This window comes from Leguminivora glycinivorella, chromosome 2 (assembly GCF_023078275.1).
Source record: "Leguminivora glycinivorella isolate SPB_JAAS2020 chromosome 2, LegGlyc_1.1, whole genome shotgun sequence".
Taxonomy (NCBI): domain Eukaryota; kingdom Metazoa; phylum Arthropoda; class Insecta; order Lepidoptera; family Tortricidae; genus Leguminivora; species Leguminivora glycinivorella.
This window is the reverse complement of record NC_062972.1, coordinates 25,821,552-25,846,016: the sequence shown is the minus strand read 5'-3', so window position 1 is coordinate 25,846,016 and position 24,465 is coordinate 25,821,552. Positions and strand designations below refer to the sequence as shown.

The following is a 24,465-nucleotide window of genomic DNA, read 5'->3' as shown; positions in this document are numbered from 1 at the left end:
TTTCTTGTGCCCACCTAAAGGTGAATAATAGTAGTATACAGAGCGCAGCTATTTAGTCAATAAATTATCTTTTAATTTATAAGATTTTCGTTTCAGTCCATTTTTAATATGTACCACCCTATAAGTGGTTTCATTTTGTTGTACATATAAGTATTTGCAATTAGTTAGGTTGATATGGTAAGCAGCAAGCAGCACTACCTTTGCTAATAAGTTGTAGTATAGCTAGAAAAACACTGGTTTTCACTTATCATTGTAATATATATAAGTACCAACTATATCTGCTGGATACACATTATGGTAAGATATATAAATAACTTGGACTGTAGGCCTAACTGAAGTTTTAGTTATATTTGAAAAAAAAAAAAAAGACTAAAAATAGTTCCAAAATAGATTTTAGCATTGATTTGACCCCATAAATTAGTTATGTCACAGGCGCATAGCTCTAATATTAGTACATTTTATGTATTTTAGACGAGTAGCCAAGCAAGACACTAAATAATTCATAACTTATTTTTGTCAAAAACAAGGGAAGAATGTAGGCAGACTCGGCGATCAGTTCTTGTTGAACATTGGTAGTATTCTTGCAGCAATAACCTTCGCGGTTATTTGCCTGAATGAAGCTCCCAGAATAATTAGTGTTTGATACTAAAAATCTTAAAGAGCCGTCTTTTAGCGTTAGGAGCAGATTCAAGCTGATTAAGAGGTACATGTTGTATGTACATTCTTCTAACGTCACATTTAGGATTACGGTGCATCCCTTTTCTCGAAAAGAACTTTGGCCTCCTTCTTACCCAGAGAGCGGGTTTCTGTGGGATGTTAGACAAGTTGTCTAGGAAATCTAGAAGGTTCTTGATTTGGAATCGATATCAATCATTTGATTTAAAAGCTTTGTATGGCATGGCTTATTGTCGTTCAGACAGGTACCGTACAGATAAATTTTATTCATCTCTGATCATATCATACCCTATGTGGGTCATAGGTATTTACATACGGTAAACATCCAAATTGTTCTTATATATATTATACGTGGAAGGTTAAAGAATTCCAACGTTATATTCACATACAGCGGGGTACAACCTTATATATTATTATGTCCACAGAAGGAAGTGAAGTGTCTAACTCATAGGAAATTAATAAAAGGTTAAAGATCTGAGTCTTTGATGACGTAAATTTGATAGTCAACACAAATTGTCAGGTTTTTGCAAGCCAATTACTCAGTTCCAGTATAGATTACCACAATCTTAGATATAGGAACAATTTGGTTATTTACCACTTTTACCAGGCAAGCTGGATTACGAAGAGTACACCCACTAATCCAACCTTTGCTTTAATAAGGAACTAGGCTCATCCCGTTCCACGTGACTTGTATTCAAAATCATTGATTTGGTGCTGGCACAGAATATATAAAAGTGCAAGTGGTGCTGGTTTCAGCGCTAGTGCGAGCTTCACGCTGCTAGCGGAGCCGGCAATACATATGTGGTTGAAAAGAGCCATTGACCGGTAAGTTCGCTTAGCTAGTCGCTGGCGGCTGAATAGGTTAGGTTAGGTTAGATATTTCATGAATATGATGATTTGTATTTGAAATGTATATTTACTTAATAGCATGCGTTTTCGTGGTAGTAGCCCGATACGCAATAATACACAGTATATGACTTGTGGTTGCTTTGCGGAAGCATATATTTATGTTATTGTAATATGGCCAGACGCTTAATTAACCACTTTGCGGGTCTTCCCTACGCAGGGGCTATGCTAATATTCTGTCATTCCAATTTAAGTATATGTACTGCCGAAGCAAATACTACTTGCATAATCAAAGCACTTGTTTAGCGATATGTAACAGGCTAATACATATGTTTTATCATATCTTGCTTACCTACTTAAACCCTGCAAAAACAGTTTAAGAATGCTGTTTACATTAATTTAAGAATATCCGGTTCCTGATAGTTCTAGCAGAGAGCCGAGTTGTAAGTTTAACACGCCCTGCGGAGGCTATAGCCGTGACGGCCAAAATCTCTTCAGAGATTATGTTTTGTTGCTGAATATTCACAATATATTCATAATATTCACATGCCTTACGCAGGCAAATTATGAATATTATGGAATGGCAGATAAAATTTTATAAAAAGGCAAGTTCTATGATCACGCTACATTGCGCAGGCCAGGACGGGCTTGCTATATTATTGGTAATTCATTACACTAGATAGATAGTCTCATAGGCTCCTTTCTTTTATTTCGTCTGCTAGTGTAGCAGTCAAATAACAAAAAATAACAAACAAAGGCCTTGCGCAGGCTTATTATTTGTTGGGTAAGTAGAAATACTTACACGTCTTGCGCAGACGGAAGTACGAGTAATTAAGATTAGATACATAGGCTTGGCGGAAACTTTCCTATTTACACGGATTTCCCGCTAACATTTGCCCAGCCTCGCAAATCGTCTCAATGGATATCCCAAGCAACAATGTTATTATAATGATGTCTCTTTACGCCTTGCGCAAGCGGAAATTATTAGAGTAGGTATTCGAATAAAAAACAATTTTCGGGTCTTTTCTTTGTAACGCTAAATCTAGGATATGAGCCGATACGAATACTGCATAGTCAACACATCTGCTTGCGCAGCAGAATAATAATAAATTTATTGCACAACAACTTGTGTACTTAAATCAGCAGACAGTCACTTACTATTTATTTATATATCCTAATTGGATAGAAGCAAAAGATCAATAGTGACTCTCCTGTATGTGGTAATTTACAACAGAGTAGGTACCTACTTTAAATAATAATGGTTATTCTGGTAAATCTCAGACCTCACACTATAGACATAGGGTGAAATAGCCATTTTTTAGACATAGAAAAGCATGCATATCACATTACAATTTTATATCACATACAGGGGTTTCACTCAAAATCTTTTACTTTAGCTAGAGTAGCAAACTTCCAGTAAGTCTATTATTATTATTATTAGTACCGGAAATTTATTCAACGCTTACACTTAGAACGATACTGTGCATCAATAGTAGGCACTCTTTAATTAAGAATGAAGAAAATAACATAATAGTAATAATAAATGCTGGAGTTTGCTTTTGTCCTTTAGGACGGGAACAGAAGCCCGGCTCAAGCGGGGCTTCATTAACCCTAAAGTAGACCGGACCCCAATAGGGAATCCAATATGACACCAGAACCTTTAAAAGTTGATACAACAAGGTTTTAAACGTGTCCTAGGTTTTATCTACTTAATCGTTAATGAATTGCATCTTAGCTTCTTGCGAGACCATCAAAATTTTGAAAGCAATCACTGTTACACGCCATAGCCTGCATAGTAATAATACTGGGGATATGCACGGAAAATATCAGGTCATAAATATATTCTTAAAAATTTAAGCGTCCCTCACAAAATAGTAATCAAGTATCCTAATAGGATGCACTTTATCCTTGCGCAGGCTTGTGCAAAAAGTTTAATTACTTAGCAACCGCTCAAACAGACATTTCTGCAAAATATGCTCATTCAGGAATGAGACCGCGACCACTTAACAACTTATAAATTATGACGACAAAGATGCGTCTTTCTTTTTATAATTAACGAACAATTTATGAAATCGTGGTCTAATTTAAACTGTCTCAATTCTCAATGACCTGATCCGTGCTTATGGCGAACCGATTCACTGCAAATAAAGTAAAACAAATGCTCGTCGCTTACTTACCGCGACGCCTTCGCTGCGCTCGAAATGTCAGCTTATCTAAAAATATTGCGACGGACAAGGAATGTCCGTCACGTTTTATTATTTATAATCGAACGGTAAAACCGTTAAAATATGAAATATTTTGTAAAATATTACATATTTTTTACTTACAAAAAATTCTAAGAATCTCAGAAATTCTAAGAATTTTTTGTAGTGAACCGTACGCTCCGAAGAACAGAACGCCAATGAGGCAAACGGCGCCCGCAGGCGCTACCGCCCGGTGGTGAGGGGATAAAACTGGAAAGGTAAAACTGGTGGTGGGGATAATGGCGACTACTGTCAGCTAATATTTGAACCGCTACGTCATCTGTTAACAGGATTGCTCTCTCAAATATAATAAAATAGGCTTCAAATAACGGTAGGAAGCTTAATGTGATGTTCGAAACGTCGGGCCAAATATAAATGTAAATGTTTACGCGATTAAGTCCCGTTTTGTTCTAAAATTATGAGTGCAAATCGTGTTAGTCTAAATCAATATATTTAAAATTTATTGCGAAACAGAAATCTTATAGATAGCACAAAAGGTATAATTAATGCCAATATCTACCAGTCAACCTTAAACCATTTTTTTTACATGTAATAAACAAAATTTAGGGCGGACTTAAGACGATACTATGTTATTTCCCCTTAACAACAAATTGGTAATAATTATTATGCACAACACATACCTACATAATTGAAGAAGTGTCTAATTGTATTAAAAGCATAATATAACGCTGTCAAATTGTTAACAAAAACAATCATATGGAAAATACATATAGAAGTTATAACACGCAATAACTAGATATACAAAACTTATAAATTGACGCCATGTATTAAATTTGTTGGCATTTTAATATAAAACGGGGTACAATTTTATTGTAATAGCAGACAATATGGCAAACACAGAACAATACAATGAAATTACGACGGTTCCATACCAAATGGGCCATCACAGCTCATATTGTTCATTTTTGTTTCAGTTTTCCTTTATATTTCCAAGCATTTGTAAGAATTTGGGCCAATGAATTTTTTTTTTATTATAGGTATGTATTACGTATACGAGGGTCATGCCAAAAGAAATTAGATACTCAAAATTTACATACTTTATTCTTTATTACAGCTATCTATTTTTTCGAAGTATTCACCGTGAACACGTATACACGTTTTCATCCGTCTAAACCACTTAGAAAATACCGATGACCACTCTTCTTTAGACACCTCAGAAATTTCGTAATTATACGCAGCCAACGCATCTTCTTTGTTCTCAAATCGCCTTCCTTTTAATTTTTCTTTAATTTTAGGAAAAAGATAAAAATCACAGGGGGCTAAGTCAGGGGAATATGGGGGGTGGGGCAGAATAGTCACGTTTTTTGAGCTGAAATAGTCAAGTGTTCTAGCGGAAGTGTGCGGGGCAGCGTTGTCGTGGTGCCAGAGCAGGTGCCGGGTTCCTGACTTCGGCCGCTTGTCACACCAAGCTGACAGTACTCTTGGGGCACAAACTGTCACATACCATTCTGAATTAACTGTCTTTTTAACCGACTTCAAAAAAGGAGGAGGTTCTCAATTCGACTGAATGTTTTTTTTTTTTTATTTATTTATTTTTTTTTTTTTTGTATGTATGTTACTCGATATCTCCGAGGATCGTGGACCGATTTTCAAAATTTTTTTTTTTTGATCGAACGGGTATAACCCCGAGATGGTCCCATTGGCACCAAGTCGGGGTCTGATGATGGGATCTTGGAGAAATCGAGGGAACTCTTCAAATGTTATAGGCACATGTAATGTTCTTTGTGTATTTTTCAAAGGTACACCAGTATTTACGCCTGATGGTAATAATTTTATGTGGCTGAGCTGATGATGGAAGGTCAACTCCTCAACGGTTAGGAGTTAAAGGATAATTCTTTCACTACTGTACATATATTCGGACTGATACATATAATATCACTAGGAACCACTAAAAATCAACAAATAAATTAACTTTTTAACAAAAAATAAAACCGCCTTCAAAAAAAGCGTGTTACAAAACACGGAGAAACTAAAAAGCCAAAAATAATAAACCTTCGAATTCAGATTTCTTATCGGATTGCAATAATCTAAACATCCAAATTATAAACAAATCAATTATTTTTGGAGTCGGGGCCAGCCTGCGTATGGTTGGGTGGGGCAAACAGGAAATAGCAAGGCGACGAACAGGTCTGGTACCGACTACAAAAATAATTGATTTGTTTATAATTTGGATGTTTAGATTATTGCAATCCGATAAGAAATCTGAATTCGAAGGTTTATTATTTTTGGCTTTTTAGTTTCTCCGTGTTTTGTAACACGCTTTTTTTGAAGGCGGTTTTATTTTTTGTTAAAAAGTTAATTTATGATCTTCTAGCACTATTGTAGCAATATGTCCCGTCTTGCAGAAAAATGAGGCAACCATTTGTTTTTGTGTGCTTCGGTTTCGGCGACATTTTGTTGGCGTCGGCTCATCTTCAAAACACCATACTGTGGACTGTCGCTTTGTTTCGGGATCGTAGTTATATAGCCATGTTTCGTCACCTGTAAGTATATCATATACGTTTTTGTTCTCGCCTGCGTCGAATTTATCTATCATAAATTTGCACCAATCTACGCGACGGTCTTTCTTTAAATCGGTGAGCTTGTGCGGCACCCATCTTGAACAACGCTTATGGAGAGACAGTTTACTATGAATTATAGTTTGCAATGCTGCTGATCCAATGCCCAGTTCACGCTCGAGCTCTACATAATATTTTTTTCCACAGTCTTTACATTTTCTTCAGTGACTGCGGTTGGCGGCCGTCCGGTCTTCGCCTCATCTTCAAAGCTCTCCCGTCCTCTTTTAAATTCAGCAAACCAATTGAAAACAGTTGCACGTGAACACGCAGACTCTCCAAAAGTCGAGACTAAAAGTTCAAAACACTCTTGAGGTGTTAAACCTTTTTTAAAGTCATAATATATCATAACACGAAAATCACGTCGAGTAAGCTCCATTGTTGCGGAAAATTCCCGCCAAAATTATTTAGAAAAAAAATAATTGAAAAAGGAATCCTAAGAATTTCCAAGTGTTCCATTTCTAAATTTATAAGCAGATAACCTACCTTTACATTGGTTTATAACTGGCCAGTATCAATCAAATGACCATGGAGTATCTAACTTCTTTTGGCATGACCCTCGTACGTACTTACGTAGTGTTCTATAAATATTTCACTTAGTTCTAACACAAAAAATATTTTTTTATGGGATAGGAGGCAAACGAGCAGACAGGTCGCCTGATAGTAAGCGATCACAGCCGCCCATGGACACCCGAAATACCAGAGGTGTTGGAGGTGCGTTGCCGGCCTTTAAGATGGGTGTAATATATTTCAGCACGCTCCAGTTTGGACATATACCGCCATTTGTGTCTTTTCGGCAAAGGCAGTTTTGTAGTACTTATGAAAATATTTTATATAAATATGACAAATATGAAAAGATTGAAAAGTTTTAAACAGACGTTTCTTTTAATTATTAAAAATATTGCTCAACATAACGGTGATTGGCCATCAAAATGTTCTGATTTAACAGATCCGGATATTTATCTGTGTAAGTAGGTATCTTTGCTAATAGGCAGATAAACCAACAACGGTTTAGACAGAAATAAAGACACATTCTTGAGATAAGTTCGGAAATGTGGAAAAAAATTGCGAAAAATGACATGAAAAGAGTTCTCATCTTCCGTACAGCTAGAGGTAGCAGATATTAGTGACGACCGGTCTGGCGCAGTCGGTAATGATTGCCTGATACGCCGCGGTTTTCGAAAAATAAATTATTTACTTTTGTCTAATGAGCACAGAAATTTGTTCCTGATTCAACTTGATGCTATTTAAATGTATATATATATTATATGTATTAAAATATATATCGTTGTCTGAAAAAGTGACCAGGGCACTATGAGCCTTCTATGAGATTACTCGAGAGGCCTCAGTCAATCTGTGTAAGAATGTCCTATAATATTTATTTATTATTTATTATTTATTATTTATTAGTTTCAATTAAATACTTAAGGTAATATTTCAAGATAAAATTTAAAAAATAAAGTATACTTTTAACTTAGAATAAAAATAAAAATTGTACGAATATATAAATTGCAAGTCTTGTCTATTTAAGTACTTTTTTGCAATTGTATTCTAACTATTAAAACATGCACAATGCACGATTAATTACTACAAGAATATTGAGTGGATCTCTTAGGAACAAGTGCGCCTTTGTACAGTCAACCAATCTGAATCGTAGGCCACTGTAAAACCGTTTCACATTAAAAGTCAAACTGAATTCTGTACCAAATAAACACGGTGTCGATACGACAGGGTTCTAGAGTGTCCTAGCATTTAGTTAGTTGACTGTACATTATATTTGTTTCTTTGTGGTGTAACGTGTTTTGTAGTTGATCTCCTTTAGATTAAACAAAGTACTTACATACATACAATTTACTAAATCCTTAGCGAAATATACTAGAATAATTTGGCGCACTAGTGCATCGCAGGTGCACTCGTATGCAAGATCTCTCGTAGCGTAAACATTAAGAACATCCGTTGTACCTACATTCTCAGATAAGGACTAAGTTAGTGGTTGAGGAAAGAGCTCAAGCTGCAGACAATGTAAAACAAAGGAATCTTGGACATTTAAATGAAATATTTAATAAAAATAAATAATGGTTAACTAGGCTCGGGAAGGCTTGTGTTATGTGTACTTAGAAACGATATATTTGGTAATAAATAAATATAAAAAAATAGAAAACACCTAAGTATGATTCATTACACAAATAAATGCCCTTACTGGGATTAGAACCTAAAACTATCAGCTGAGTAGGCAGGAGCACTAACTACTACGCCAAAGCGATTGCCATTTTTTTATTGGAATAAGTTTTTTTGCGAGTTGGAATAAGTTTTTTCCTAAATTATGCTAATATTAGTGATATATTTTACAGTAACTATACCTATATTTTGTTAGGTAATGTCGTACAGAAAAATGTTCAAAATGATTTGAGAAACATAGAAAAAAACCTAACTAAAGTTTCAAAATACGACACACTTGCCATCGCTTCGGTAAAGCGAAAGAGTTCAAGTCAAATGTTAGTGTTTGTTAAATACACCGTCAGTAAACTTTTACAACGTTGTCGTTGTAACTTTCCACGACATTAACTCGCAGCTTACATGTTTTCTCAAAGCGACAGAGTTCTAGACTGCATACATTATGGACGTGACCTCGATAAATAGAACTATATAAGGATCTAAGACTCGTTCCCTTGACCCTCGTTCTTTACTGATTAAACCCTAAAATAAATAATAGAAACAAAGGCTCGGAACACACAATTTATTAAACAGTAGGGATTCTACAGGCTTCTTCCCTTTTAGTCAAATCAGCTTCTTTTTAACCCCCGACGCAAAAACGACGGCGTGTTATAAGTTTGACGTGTCTGTCTGTCTGTTTATCTGTCTGTCTGTGTGTGTGTGTGTCTGTCTGTGGCATCGTAACTCCCGAACGGATGAACCGATTTAGATTTCGTTTTTTTGTCTGAAAGCTGTGTTAGTCGGGAGTGTTCTTAGCCGTGTTTCATGAAAACCGGTCCCCTATGTCCCGGTCGGGGGTTTTTTCAAAATTTTAATTTTGTGGTTAGGTTAGTTACGAATTGTCACAACGAGTTGCTAATAATATGAGTTCGAGTTGAGTGACGTAACGGTCTACTAATTTATTTTATTTATATCCGATTTATTAAATAGAAATTGGTTTTTAAAATATAATTATATTTTTTATGTAGGTTGCTTGATAAAGCGTTGTTGTTTGATCCACTACTTTTAACGCCGACTGTACTACCACGATAAAAACTTGCAAATTGCGATCAGAAAATACCTACATGATTTTAAGTTCTTTTAAAAGTCATTTAATGTGTTAAAATTTCAGTATTAAAACGGTTTGAATCATTTAAAATTGAAATACTACTTGTTACCCACTTATAGTGTGATAGGGTTGTCAGAGCCACATAATTTAATAACGACTAAAAAGTATAGGTACTGTGTACCTGAAAAGTGAACTTTTGACTGAAATAAAAACCACATTTTTAAAACTCTCTAATTTTAATAGAAGCCCTATACTTACTTGTTTATTCACTTATAGCCGATTGAATATCAAATTTCTGTATAACAAGATATTTTCTCTCAATTTTCAAAAAAATATTTTCAGGCATTATTAAATTTTATTTTTCAAACCGGAATCCCAAGTACTTGGGAGGTTTAACTTTTTAATTAAAGGGATAAGGGGACCGCGTGACCTTTTTCCATTGACGTCGATAGAACCAACAATTCAGCAATTCATACGCAGAATTTATATTCGCTCGCGCTAAATTCGAAAAAATTGCGGAATGGTCCATACAAACTTCCACCCATTATAGGGAAGTGGAGGGCTATGATGATACAAAAAGTAGCCTATGTCACTTTCCAAACCTTCAACTACCTCCACTTAAAAGATACGTCAAATCGTCGGTCAGTTTTGCCGTGAAAGACGGACAAAAGACACATCACTTTCCCATTTATATTAATATTAATTAATAGCTTTTGCCCGCGGCTTCGCTCGCGTTAGAAAGAGACAAAAAGTAACCTATGTCACTCTCCATCCCTTCAACTATCTCCACTTAAAAAATCACGTCAATTCGTCGCTCCGTTTTGCCGTGAAAGACGGACAAACAAACAGACACACACACTTTCCCATTTATATTTATATTAATTAATTATTGAGTTGAGATACTAAATTGCGCTTTGTTATAACAAATTGCGTCGTGACTTCGGGGTCCCATTTCTCTAAGCTACAAGTTACAATTTTATTTACAAGTGGTAGTCAACGTCTAATATGACAAGTTGGAAAGAGACTTCCCCTTGTACCTTGTAACTTTCAGTTTTGAAAATGGGCCCCTGCAAGTCAGTTTTCAATAGGGGTACCTATTGCGCGGTTTAGAAATGGGTATAGTAAGTGTCCCGTGTGGTGACGGGTTAAGAATTTCACCACCCCCTTTCTTCCCGTGGGTGTCGTAGAAGTCGACTGGGATATGGGTTAAATTGTGGCGTAGGCGAGAGGCTGGCAACCTGTCACTGCAATGTCACAATTTGGATTTCTTTCAACCCCTTTTTGCCAAGAGTGGCACTGAATGAAACTTAGTAGTTCATGTGCTCTGCCTCCCCCTTTATGGGATACAGGCGTGATTATATGTATGTATGTATGTATGTATAGTAAGTTTTCCTTAAGACGATACGGTAGGGGTCAATTCTGCATACAAACGCTCTCGACTATTTCCTCCCTGGTTTTTGAAGATAGAGCAATGATTTCTTCAACACAGATTGCTATTATTTTTATCTGTGTCGGACCGTTTTAATTTTTTTGATATTCTGCTTTTTAAAGACTCTAGAGCCAATCAAAAATGTCTAAAAACGGCCTTTTTCATTGTGGCGCAAAAAAAGGTGTGATACTCAAGATCGGTAACAATTAACCAAAAAAGCTAAACGGACCGACGTAGATTATTTCAGTGTTATTCAGATTCTCAAATTTCGTTCCGATTGATTAAGTTTTGAAGGAGGAAAGAGTCGAGAGCGGAACCTCGATTTTAAACATTTTTTTGAAATAGCTTTTGACCGAGTGTTCTTAATAGACAAATTTTTTTTCGATAAATCTAGATAATAACACTTGTATATTTAACTAAAATTCCCAAGTTGAAAGGGGGGCTCCTTTCCATTTTAGCATTTTCGCTACCGTATCCTCTTAAAGGTACACATTTCCACGGTTTTGTAGACCTGTCAAAACCAGACAATATTACCTACCATACATTGTATGGTTAAACCTCAAACATTGAACAGCGTTTTCTATAAAAAATCGCAGAGTTTTTTTATGATTTGATTAGCAAATTTAAATCAATATCTAAGTTAATCCACAATATCTTAAAATATTATATACTTAAACGTGCCTTTAAAAATCATTCTACATATTGAAATGAAAACCCTGTAAAAATCCGTTCCGTATTTTATTTTTCACGTTTCAGAATAAATACATACCAGATTATGATTTCTTTGAGCTTGATGATTAATGAAACAGTTTGTTGAACATTTTTCCTTCCATGCTCAATTAGTTACTTTAGTTGAAAAACCTAACAATAACTTCAATACAAATACAAAAAAAAAACATATTTACTGACCGTCCATAATAATTATCTTTTTGAACTGAAAAATCATCACCTCCTTGCGTTATCCCGGCATTTGCCACGGCTCATGAGAGCCTGGGGTCCGCTTTGACAACTAATCCCAAGATTTGTCGTAGGCACTAGTTTTTACGAAAGCGACTGCCATTCTGACCTTTTAACCCGAAGGGTAAACTAGACCTTACTGGAATTAGTCCGGTTTCCTCACGATGTTTTCCTTCACCGAAAAGCGACTGGCAAATATCAAATGACATTTCGCACATAAATTCCGAAAAACTCATTGTTGTGAGCCGGGGTTCGAACCCGCGACCTCTGGAACGAAAGTCGCACGTACTTACCGCTAGGCTACCAGCGCTTCCTAGAAATGAACTGAAAAATACCCCGAGTATTTTTGAGCAAAAAAATAATCGTGCATACAATCAGTTTATAAACAGCATTTAAACTTTTTAATTAAAACTCTGATTTGATGTACCTAATAAATGCCAAGCGGTTTAGCAGATAATATTTTTTAAGAGAAAAGCTTCACATAATTGAGTTTTTATCTCGTCTCGCTCCTGGTTTGTGCCCTTTATAAATAAAGTTTTAATTGCTTATTACAGTTTTTGTAATATAATTTCAAAATAGCAAAACATTTTATAGGTACCTCACCTATAATAGTTGTTTTGCAAAAATCCTTACCAGCTGTATAATTTTCCATTTCAATTCTTATTCACGGAGGTATTTGTGACATATTGTATTTTCCGCTTCCTATACGTATTTCGGTACCTTTTTTTTACAAAAAACCGACTAATTGACTAGAAAGAGGCATATTTTAATATTTGGATATCAAGTACGTACACTGCAGAAAATAACTATAAGTAGATAGATATGCTGATACAAATGAAGATACAGCTCGTGAAATTTCAAAACAGTTTTCGGTTTTTGGGCATAATCAGACAACTAATAATAAAATTTTATTGTAATAATTTTATCTTTATATTAATAAAATAATAACAAAGACACGGACATGTCTTACTCTCGTATTTTGCTCTTAAATCCGCAAACCTTTTTGAAAGCTGGGCTATGTGCGGTTATTATTATTATTTTAATACATGTTTAACTGTATATATAAATATATATTATTTATGGATTTTAGATTAGCGATGTATATTAAATATGTGTAAAGATATGTAATTTATAGGGATTTTGTATATATATATATGCCGATGCACTTTCGTTGTGTTTGTCTACCATCTCCTATTTTTCTCTTTTAGTTATTCTAAGGTTAGCTGGAAGAGATCCCTTAAAGGGATAAGCTCGCCTTTGTACATAACCATTATAATTATTCACTGTACTTGTAATTTGTTCTGTGAAATAAAGTGCTTACTACTACTACTACTACTAAAGCTCAGGCACAATAAGTACTTCAATTTATCGGACAAATATAAGTCCATATGAATCTCTTGGGATAAAAAATATTAGTTAAATTATAATGTTTTATTAACTTGTCCTGATTGTTGTTTTCTGGGTAAACAACATGATTTGCATTATTGACATTTACTATTCATTTTCAAGTCAATCAAGTTTCGATTTTGTCACGCAAACATTTGGCCCACTAACCCAATGAAATCGTGCCTTATCAATCATCAAATTCCGTCGTATCAGGCTTTTTAACCATCCCTTTGTACTTCGCGCGCGCAAGGACTTTGATAATGAATTTTCAAACTCCTCAATTCCTCGACGTCTATTGTACTTTTAGACAAAAACAGACAATGAGAGCATTAAAACGGGCTTGGTTATTATATTAATGAAAAAAAAAAACACTGTTTTTTACTTACAGTGCATAATAGTGTAAGAAAGACGTAAATGGGCATTTTGAGAATTTGGGACCCCCAATTAGCGTAAGTCGTAAACAAAAATTAACTCACTGTCAGTTTTATGACGATACTTAAGCATGAAATTATAATAAAAATATTGTTTTCGTGTTAAGCGATAATCTACATTCAAAATGTGAAAAAAAAGTAATTTTATGCTTAGTTGTCGTCACAAAATTGACAGCGGGTTAATTTTTGTTAACAACTTACGCTAATTGGGGGGACCCAAATTCTGAAAATGCCCAAATGTCAATAAAACTAATCGCCTAATGGCAATCGATGGCCGAAAAAAACAGAGGGTTGTAAATATGTGCAGTGTTGCTAGCCTTTGTTTATGATTACGCTTTTCTGTTAAAGCAACTTTAATTCTTCGGACACATAGCCAGGAAGACAGGAGACAACCTGGAAAAACTTATGGTCACTGGTTCAGTGGAAGAAAAGAGAGGAAAGGGCCGCATTCCAACGCGATGGTCCGACCAAATCACCAAATCGCTTTCCGTCAAGGTTCATGATGCCTTAATAGTCGCAAGGGACCGAGAGGCCTAGAAATCTGTCGTCCGGAGTCAAGTGATACACGTAGGAGGTCACGACCCTCAGCATTGAGGAGGAGAGAGCGAAGCAAAGATGAGGAGGAGGTTAAAGATTCAAATGTTGGGTCAGATCGAAAATTTCTGAGGCAATAAAATTAATCATTCACTAACATAATATTATCATCGTTGACATTTCTCGTGCGTTGTAGTTTCAAAGCCACTAGCAAAAAAGCAATAATCCAATCTAAAAGTTTATCGGAACTGTATTGGATCGACGCAATTTTTTACATGTCAAAACTTCAAACGGACTGATGGTATCCGGTGCACTACGCTGCGCTCTAAAACTCGCATTCCTGATGTCGAAAAAAAAAACTCTGATAGGAGTTAACCAGGAAGACCATTTTTCCAACTATATTAATTAAAGTGGGACGGATAGTCAACAGTCTCAACCGCAAGAGATACTGTCGCGCAAAAATATGCTTCCCTAACAGCCATGATGAAACGGAACAAAAATATAAAATGGTCGACAAGTGGATGTACCTATCCCATCAAAAAGTCAAGACAAAAGAAAGTCTAATCGGGAAAGACCCAGCTGGATGTGGTGAGAATTCTTTCTCGACACAACCGGTTAAATAAATATAAAATTGGACGTCATGAAAACCCAGAGAAGTCTCTTCCCAGGCAACGGTGAGGGATGTAATTAACTTTTCTAAAGTAACCTTGCCAAGGTCATAATCGGTTACGTTCCGTTAGATCGAAAGGATCTGTGTTTGACGCGATAAATTTGGAAGAATGATAACAAGATCAAAGCGTTTTGCTATCGAAGTTTAGTCATCTAAAAATTGTGCCAAAATCTGTATATACCTCTTTTTTTTAAAGAATTTAATCGTTAATGAAAAATGTTGGAAGCAGCTTTGAAATATGTTGAGCACAATTTAATTTAAAAACCCACATTATTTTGGTGTTAATACAGTTTAAGAGCAAGAATTTATTAAATGGACGAAAAACAAAATACATTTATTTTGTTACCACATGTTTACATTGAAAATAATAACTGTAAAATAATCGCTCAGAATTCCCTAGACATTCATTTTAAACTACGAAGAAATTCAAGATGGCCGTCTAATGTTCTTTCGTGTGCAAAAGAAATGCCTCGTTACGTACCTAATAGGTTCAACGTCGTAACACCTTTAGTGCGGCAATTAAGGTAAGTACCAGTTAACCATACTTGTACAGGTTACAATATTACGTGTATACTAGACGCCAAGTTATTTGTCATGAAGCCTATTTTTCCCAAGCACGCTCACTTCATAAATTCCCTGATGTTTTAAACATTAAGCTCCGTAAATAAAGTTATTTTGATTTTTTCTTATAAGATGTTCAAAATTGGGTTAATAATTTTGAAAGGAGCAATGACTTTGCACTCCGAAATAATTGTGGGCGTTTACTGAATAACAAATTATAAGTAAAATAATATTGTTGGACAAGTTTCAAAATAATGAAAGCATTTTCATGCGGTTGTCACCAACCAATAGTGATTTTTGACGAAGCTTTGGCTGCATAATTTGTGGTTTTGTGTAAAGTGGTTAAACTAACACGATTTGCATTCATAATTTTAGAACAAAACGGGACTTAATCGCGTAAACACTTACATTTATATTAGGCCCGACGTTTCGAACATCACATTATGTTCGTGGTCACGGGTAGAATGTAAGTGTTTACGCGATTAAGTCCCGTTTTGTTCTAAAATTATGGTTAAACTAATTGAGATACGTCGGTACTAAAATAAAGATGAATAAAAAATGAAATTTGTACAAACATGTTTTACTCTACGATTTTATTTTAACACATTCAACGGCAGCGCGTGCTACGCGCAACAACTTCTACGAGCTTAGACGATAACATGTAGAAATGCGTATGTAATGAACACCGCATACAAACAGAGAACCCGACTATCGGGTCACTGGCATTTATATCAAAGTGGAACATAAGTATATATTCTCTGGCGTAACTAAGTGCCAAGAATAACTAAAGATGGACATAAAAATGGTCTCATTTTCTGTGTGAGCGTTTTAGGTGGCCGAGATCTTAGAGCATTCATCTTAACCCTTGGGAATCCGGCGGATCAGCCCGCCTCGGCAGTTTGTTCTTATTTCCGACGAAGCGAAAATCTCAATATTGCTGGATTTCCCGCCCTAAAACATTTACATAATTATATTTTGTAGTATATAGGACGAAACTATTAGATAATCGTGTATATATTATGTATGTAATACCAATTAATGTTCAGGACTAGCGTAATTGTACATTACGATACAAGCGCGGAATAGAGGAAATTCGAAACGAAAGGCGATAAAAATAAAAGGGAGTGTTTTAAATGACATGAGTTACGAATTCCGTCATTTTATTTGTATCTTACGATGTTTTTCAGTACAAATGGCCGTCCGAAGTTTCGACCTGGCAGGAAATGAACCACTCCTCGAACTAATGCGTAAAAAAACTCCATCTGTACTAAATTAGTACATACATTACGATACAAGTGCGTAAAAAAGGAAGTTCGAAACGAGTGGCGATAAATTACAACATGACCGAAGGGAGTATTTTAAATCGACACGAGTTACGAATTTCATTTTCGCACGTGTATCGTACGACGTTTTTCAGTACAGATGAGCCTCCGAAGTTTCGACCTGGCATATAATGAGCCATTTCTCTCACTAGTGCGTAAAAAAAACACCATCTGTACTGAAATAGTTATTTTCAGTACAGATGTTGTTTTTTTCCCTTCGGTCGTGTTTTAATCTATCGCCACTCGTTTCTAACTTCCTTTTTTACGCACTTGTATCGTAATGTACTATTGTTATACAAGGGGGCAAAGTTGTATTTTAACGCCGAGTGTGGAATTGAAAAACGAGCAAGTGAAAGGATTCTATAGTTGATTCTAGAATAGAATCCTGAACTTGCGAGTTTTTTAACACACGAGAAGTAAAATACTTTTGCACCCGAGTGTACCACAAAACTTTTCCCCTAACTATAGCGAGGAAACTACAACGCAAAAAATGCGTTTATCACTACTTCCAGTAGTTCCACAGGTGGTAAATTATCTTTATTACTAGATTCACCTACTTTTATCAATTTTAAAGCAGTTAATTTGACTTTATTCAAGGTCAAATTACTTTACCCACTAGTGGATAAAATGCGTTTTTACCCGCTGGTATTAAAGGACAAAACACGTGTTTCCGAGCTAGTGAGGGGAAAAATACATTACTATACCACGGGTAGGTACAAACGACCGCGACGTATCTAACGGATATTGCATCCTGAATGTTTCTTGGTATCTCTCTAAAAGACGCGTAATTTTCACCTCACCTCTTTTTAAAAGCGTTTTCCTTTCCCTGCTAGGAGGGTTCTAAGTGGTACATTTTTTTGCCCGCAAAAATTACTCAAAATGGTATAGTCTATTTTATAATACATTTTTTTGGCTTTTTAGTAAGTAGATTTACTAATTTTGTAAGAGAAACAATGTCATCACAGAACATTAAAATTCACATTACTATAGTCCTTTTTGCACGTGCCTAACGACGTGAATATCATTTAAGAGGTTCGAGTATCCAGCACACAATAGGTACCATAAAATCGTTATTGTGAAGTCGGTACCAATAGTAACAACATTTAATTTGTTCCTGGATAAACAATGTAATAAAAAATTTCTTGATTTTAACTGAACTTAAATAAAGATAAATTTCTCGAAATATACGCAAAACTAAATATATGTTTATAATATTATTATAACTTTTTATATAATAATACTATGTACATAGATAACATAACTCTGATAACTGTCGCAAAAAATACCTATCAAGAGTATACCAACTAAAGTTGAGGCTGATGAGAGCCGCTCTTATCAGGCAATAAGGCATTTAAAACTTGTTAAATGTTACCGCAAAAGTAGTGTCTTGACTTTTGGCAGAAGCCAGTTTTGTGACGTACCTACGTAACTTTATCTTCAATTGATAAACCTATTTAATTACCTAGTTCACGATGATTAACGATAAAAAAGTTTTTTTAAATATTTCAGCAAATAAAAATCGTATTTGATAATTAATTTATAGCTTACATACCTTACCTGCTAATTTATCCAAAAACACCAAATGTATTTCCTTTAAATATTCACACAACTGTATCAACACTCCACATAAATACACTTAAAAGTTTCAAACGTCCACTATCCATACAAACTCGTGAAAAGCTTAACACTCGAGTTAACTCTTATGATACCGAGTTCACATCGTTACACTCACGAACGTCATAAAAATGATGATAAAATACACGTCCTTGCGACACGGTACCCAGGAGGAGACTAATGTACACAGCATCGCAGGGTTGACGCGGCGCTGTGTGCGTGGAACCCCCATGCTTACACAGTGTACTACAGAGATTGGGTCAAAGTGTGCGTGATTTTCTTTGCCTGTGTCCGTGATTTTCCGAGTACTGATAGTCGGCGATTATGAATGTGTGTACCCGATCACCTACAAGTGAAACTTGTATTGGTACCCGGGCGGTTCGCGCATGACCGAAAATCTTGAAAAATATATCCCTTTGGCGCTTTATTTGAATATTGCGCAGTGAGTGTGCGACGAAAAAGTATAAGTTGTTAAATAGTACACCGCGATAAACGTTTCAATTTTACAAACAGATTTAATTATAAGTACAAGGAAGTACAAAATGAGTGAACATACCGGTAAAAATTGTGATCGTTATTTTGCTGCGACGTAGTCTTGTAGAAATGCCCAAATTATCAATGTTATAGGTTTACATACGTACATATGATTATTCGTTTATGGACCTTGTTTATTCGTTTATGTATTAAATAAACTAACGGTACTCGAATTAATTACTTAAGTATACCTATACGAAAGTTATACCTTAGGTAGGGGAAATGATATTCTAAGAATTCTTGCTGGACTAGCGGTGTTTGTCTATGACAGCTTTCAGGCTGCAGGCAGTGGTAGACGGTACCTAATAACATCAGCCGAGTGGAAATGTTCCACATAATATACTAGGTATTTCTCGCGACTTACTATGCTAGAATTTTTGTATTAATTGTACGAAGATTCCAATCCCTGACTTAATTAAACTTAAACTTTCATCTTGAAGTCCCATTTACGTAGGGCATTAATTTCCAAAAATCCTAAAAAATATTTTATTGTATTTGACATAATTACATTTGAACCCAGTGTCAAGTTCCTGAAGTTCAATCAAATTCAATAAATTTTAATCCCCCTTTAACCTTCTTAGTAGTTGGATTTACGGACGTAGATACATAGTACTCCTCCTTCTTCTTCTTTCTCTTTGCCTTAATCCCATTATTTGGGGTCGGCCCTCCTCGTTCTTAAGCGCCAGGACCGTAGATACATAGTACTATACAATTAAAGGTAAGTTTTCTGGTTTCAGGAATTCAGACATTTCAATTAATGTTCAAATAATACTCCCTCATTCGCCCGTTAGCAAGATTTCGTAGAACATGGCTTACGTTTACATTAAACTAACCACAAGTATGAATTCCAACTACTTAGTCTGATTCTATTGCCTTTGAAACATAGTCCATTTCTCAGTAGTCTGTCGGCCTAGCCGTAATAACAATCCTTAAAGCTATAGGCCGATCGAAAAGCAGTCTGTTTCACCTATACGGAAGAGCGATAGAGATAGCTAGCTAGCGATATTATCGTAAGCTTTTGTGCTTGACTACGTACAGTCAACCAATTGTTACCCTAGGCCACTCTACAACCATGTCAAAATAACAAGCAGTAAGAGATTTCTTACAATCTGATTCATAACGTCATTATGACATAGTTCTACAGTGGCTTCCAATTGGTTGACTATACCTGCAGAAATAGATTAGCTGTAAAATTTCTCTTACGATTCTCCTCTTTCCGCACACTTAAATGTTCGGTATTTTATTCAACTTTTCATTTACCTACAGCTTCATAATTTTATGATAGGTATCCATTAACATACTCTCGCGTCTCGCTCGTCTCCCTTTATGTGACTTGCTGTTTAATATTAATACATTTAAATGTATTTCTTACTTTCAAGTGTACACCTAAAAGCATACATACTGTATGTGCAAATATCAAAATCAGTTTCACAGTTTTTTTAGTTTTTAACATGTTATACAAATCAAGAAGCTGTAGGAATAGAGATACCTCATTAGTTCCATCATTACTTAGCCGTTGAGTGCGTTAAGCTTAATTTACTGTAGTAATAAAAGTGTCTTATCTATATTTTGAATAGTTCTCAGTGAGAGCGTCTTAGGAGGTAGGTGCACATCTCTTGAACTGTATATATCGTATCTAATGTAATCTTGTTTGTGCTTACTTCTGTTGTTTCTCCAATAAAGAAAAGAAAAGAAAGAAAAAGAACAGAAAAAAGATTCTTATTTTTACCATATTATGTTACGCGTTTATTTACCATATTAAGTTAGTTTTATTAATATACCTAGATATTTCTCTACCACGAACGAAGTGATACTAATGACTTCCTTCCGATATTTAGTTCATCGAAAACTTACATAATAATATGCCATTAATTATTATAATTATATCATTAATTATTGCCGTGGCACTGGATCTTGAGTAGTTTCATGTGCTCTGCCTACCCCGTTTAGGGAATATAAGCGTGAATTCAGATGTATATAACATTAATGTTTTATACAAATGTCATCATCATCATCATCTGAGGCATTACAGCCGCGGGTGGACCTTTGCCTGGTCAAGCAAGTCTCTCCAGCCCGATCTATTTCCTTCCTTTTAACTTTTCATTCCTAGGGACCTGATGTCCTGGTATACGCCGTCTAACCATCTGAGCTTGGGCTTGCCTCTACCTCTGCTGCCCTCCGGTCGGCCATCTAAAAGGCGTTTGGGTACTCTGGCCTCGTCCATTCTAATCACGTGTCCTGCCCATCGCAGGCGTCCGATTTTTATGGTCTTAATGACGTTAGGCTCATTGTACATTTGATATACAAATGTCACATGTTTGAAAATAAATGGACAATAATAGTAAAACGAACCATATTTTAATAGTTTCTTCAATTATCTAAGTTCTTACATTATTATTCAATATTTTAGAGGTTATTATTAGTGGTAATTATTAACCTTATGTACTTAAGGCTATTTTATCGATAAAAGGATTGTCGATGTTTTTATTTTATCAAGCACTTACAACTTGACGTTAATGTCAGAAAAATATCTAGGTATATTTATTAACCCTTAAATGCATGAATTTTTCTTTTAACGAGATATGAATATAACTATGTGATAGACAATGGTTTTCTGACTCTGGGAAAAATAATAAAAAAAATATTTAAGATCGATTTTTATACTAAATCAGTGTTAGAAATTAAATAGGCCAAATCTTATTTATATAAATATAGCGTTATTGGTAAGTTGTATTTAAAAAAAATACTACTATTATAAAGGTACACTATTTGTGAAACCCCTATGATAAAACGTTAAAACATAAAATAATTACTAACTTCGAAAAATTCTGCCTAAATCCCATACTAAAAATCGCCATCATCCTGTTTTTTTACACTTTTCCGCCGTTTCATCTTAATCCTTTAATAATGAATAGTAAATCATTATATTATATAATTTATTTAATCGTTTATTAAAATAGTAATAAATAATGAATAATAATTAAGCAATAAATGTGATTGTGGATAGCCACGGGCCATCAAATATATGATGCATATATTATATATGTCGCAGTAAGATAGATAAAGCCGTTATATAGTTATAACCCTAGGGATATAATTATATGTCGAAAATATATGTCGTAACATAGTTAAACGAAAGCGATTAATTGCTATCTTACTAGGAATATAACTATAATACGTTATTAGTTTAGTCATATAGTTATATGACTGGATTCAGTTTAGTGAAATGATTGTAGGCAGGAGTCCGGCGGTGCGGCGGAGGTATAGTTATAACCCTAGGGATATAATTATATGCCGTAACATAGCTAAACGAAAGCGATTCCTTACCATCTTACTAGGAATATAATTATTACGCCGAATCCAGTCATATAACTATATGACTAAACTAGTAACGTATTATAGTTATATTCCTAGTAAGATAGCAATTAATCGCTTTCGTTTAACTATGTTACTAGGATTATAACTATATAACGGCTTTATCTATCTTACTGCGACATATACATCACCATGCATTTAAGGGTTAAATACCGAATTATCAGCATCAAATGCCGCATATTAAGTTTGTTTGGATCTCCATAATACACGTGACCTTATTTTAATACGTAATGAATAAAACCCTTAACATAATTGGCACAAATACTACCCAGTACGGACCCAGCAGTTTCAATCAAAATCAATATTGTCAATTACCCTCTTGTAAAGTTAAACTGATTTGTATTAAAGGTTAAATCGGGCTCACCGCGTTTCAAGAGCTACCTAAAGACAAAATGCCCTTGAAAGTTGAGAGTATGATCTTGATTTTCGAGAAGAAGCGGAAACCTACAAACATCAATCTTTCAAAGATTCATTTCAAGAATTCAATCTCACTTTTTGAGGTTATGCGGGACCGGGATGGGTGGCCAAGGATAGTGGGAGGTCAAGGATATTATGCTTCTGAATTGTATACACCCTGTTCTTATTGAATTCTGTTAATTTTAATTCATTACATCAAATACAATTAAATTCTCTAAGAAACTAGCGTCTTAACTCTTGCGGTTATCGAGTTATTAAAAAATAAAGATATTTTCTGAACACGCGTGTGACAGCCTTTACCAATTATTAATGTTATTTGTTTTGACATGTGCCGTCAATCACTTGAAACTAACTTGAATGTTATTCTTAAGGGTCTCTCACACTAATAAATTCATTTATTATGTATGAAAATGATGAATATTTTTTTTGCGAATTTAACTAAAAGTGATATAAAGGGTGGTTCCTGATAATTAACCTAACGACGTGTCGAATTAAGCGGAAAACAAAAAAAAACACGGTGTTTATATATTTATTATATTAATAATCAAAAACTAATCGAAGAACTCACTCAGATAATGGTTTTTTGAAGTAATCTTAAACTTCAATTTTATTGTGATTTTTTAAGTTCCTTCGGTTTAGACCTGTGTTCGGGAGCAAAAGGAAAAAGCGAAGAAAATTAGACGATGAAAATCTTGGAAAATTATGTCAAGATTTATTTCAGTAAATCGCATGCAGCTTTAATTTTATTCTTCGTTCGTGTATATATTGACTCTGATAGAATTACAATCTTCAAGAAAAGAGCGTACACCCATCTTAAAGGCCGGCAACGCACCTCCAACACCTCTGGTGTTTCGGGTGTCCATGGGCGGCAGTGATCGCTTACCATCAGGCGACCTGTCGGCTCGTTTGCCTCCTATCCCTTAAAAAAAAACAGATAGACAGAATTTTTGGGTTGGTAGTTGATATTTAGAACACTTTAATATTAAAACTGATAAGATGATATTAGCTCCAGCCGGCGTATCATGCTGCCAATTTTATCACTTATCCACGTGGATAAAGCATCCGTCACGCTTTGGCAAGTATGTCAGTGTGAGAGTGACAGATGTCTTATCCACGTGGATAAGTGATAAAATTGGCAGCATGATTGATACGCTGGGTGCCTAGCCAAACGTCACAATCGCTCATTTGACTCCATAAAATTAAACATTTAAAAACCTAGAAAATGAGGGCTGGAACAGGCAGTAACTTCATAATATGATTATATTAATAGCTTCTATTTCCTCGTTTCATATTGTATCGTATTTTTATCATACAATTAACTAAATGAGACTTAAAGCTGCTTTCATTACTTTATTAAATATTCACGTTAATTGCCCGCATAAAAAGATAAAAGTAATGGCCTTAATGCGTCGAAAATCATAGGGTTTTATTTGTCAATCATACGTTTTTGATAACATTATGAGATATAAAACACAATTCCCATATAAATAATTATATAATATTATTTTGGTAACGTTGGTACCATTGGCAACGTTATTGCGTGTCGATGTGGCGATTATTATCACAAATACACGAAATTTTAGGGAAGAACAAACATTAAGACTGGCGGTTGCACTTAGCGCGTAGTGACCCT

General features: G+C 35.0%; 1 protein-coding gene and 1 pseudogene across 1 annotated transcript in view; both read right to left on the bottom strand.

Moving 5' to 3' along the window:
* The window catches only part of LOC125242385 (zwei Ig domain protein zig-8-like), a 237,137-nt gene extending 218,481 nt beyond the window's left edge, over nt 1-18,656 (bottom strand). The window contains exon 1 of the mRNA XM_048151188.1: nt 18,450-18,656. The gene's annotated coding sequence lies outside the window, so the exon portion shown is untranslated. The remainder of the gene's footprint in view (nt 1-18,449) is intronic.
* On the bottom strand, nt 1,702-1,799 carry LOC125242432 (annotated as a pseudogene).
* Nucleotides 18,657-24,465: the final 5,809 nt, after the last annotated feature.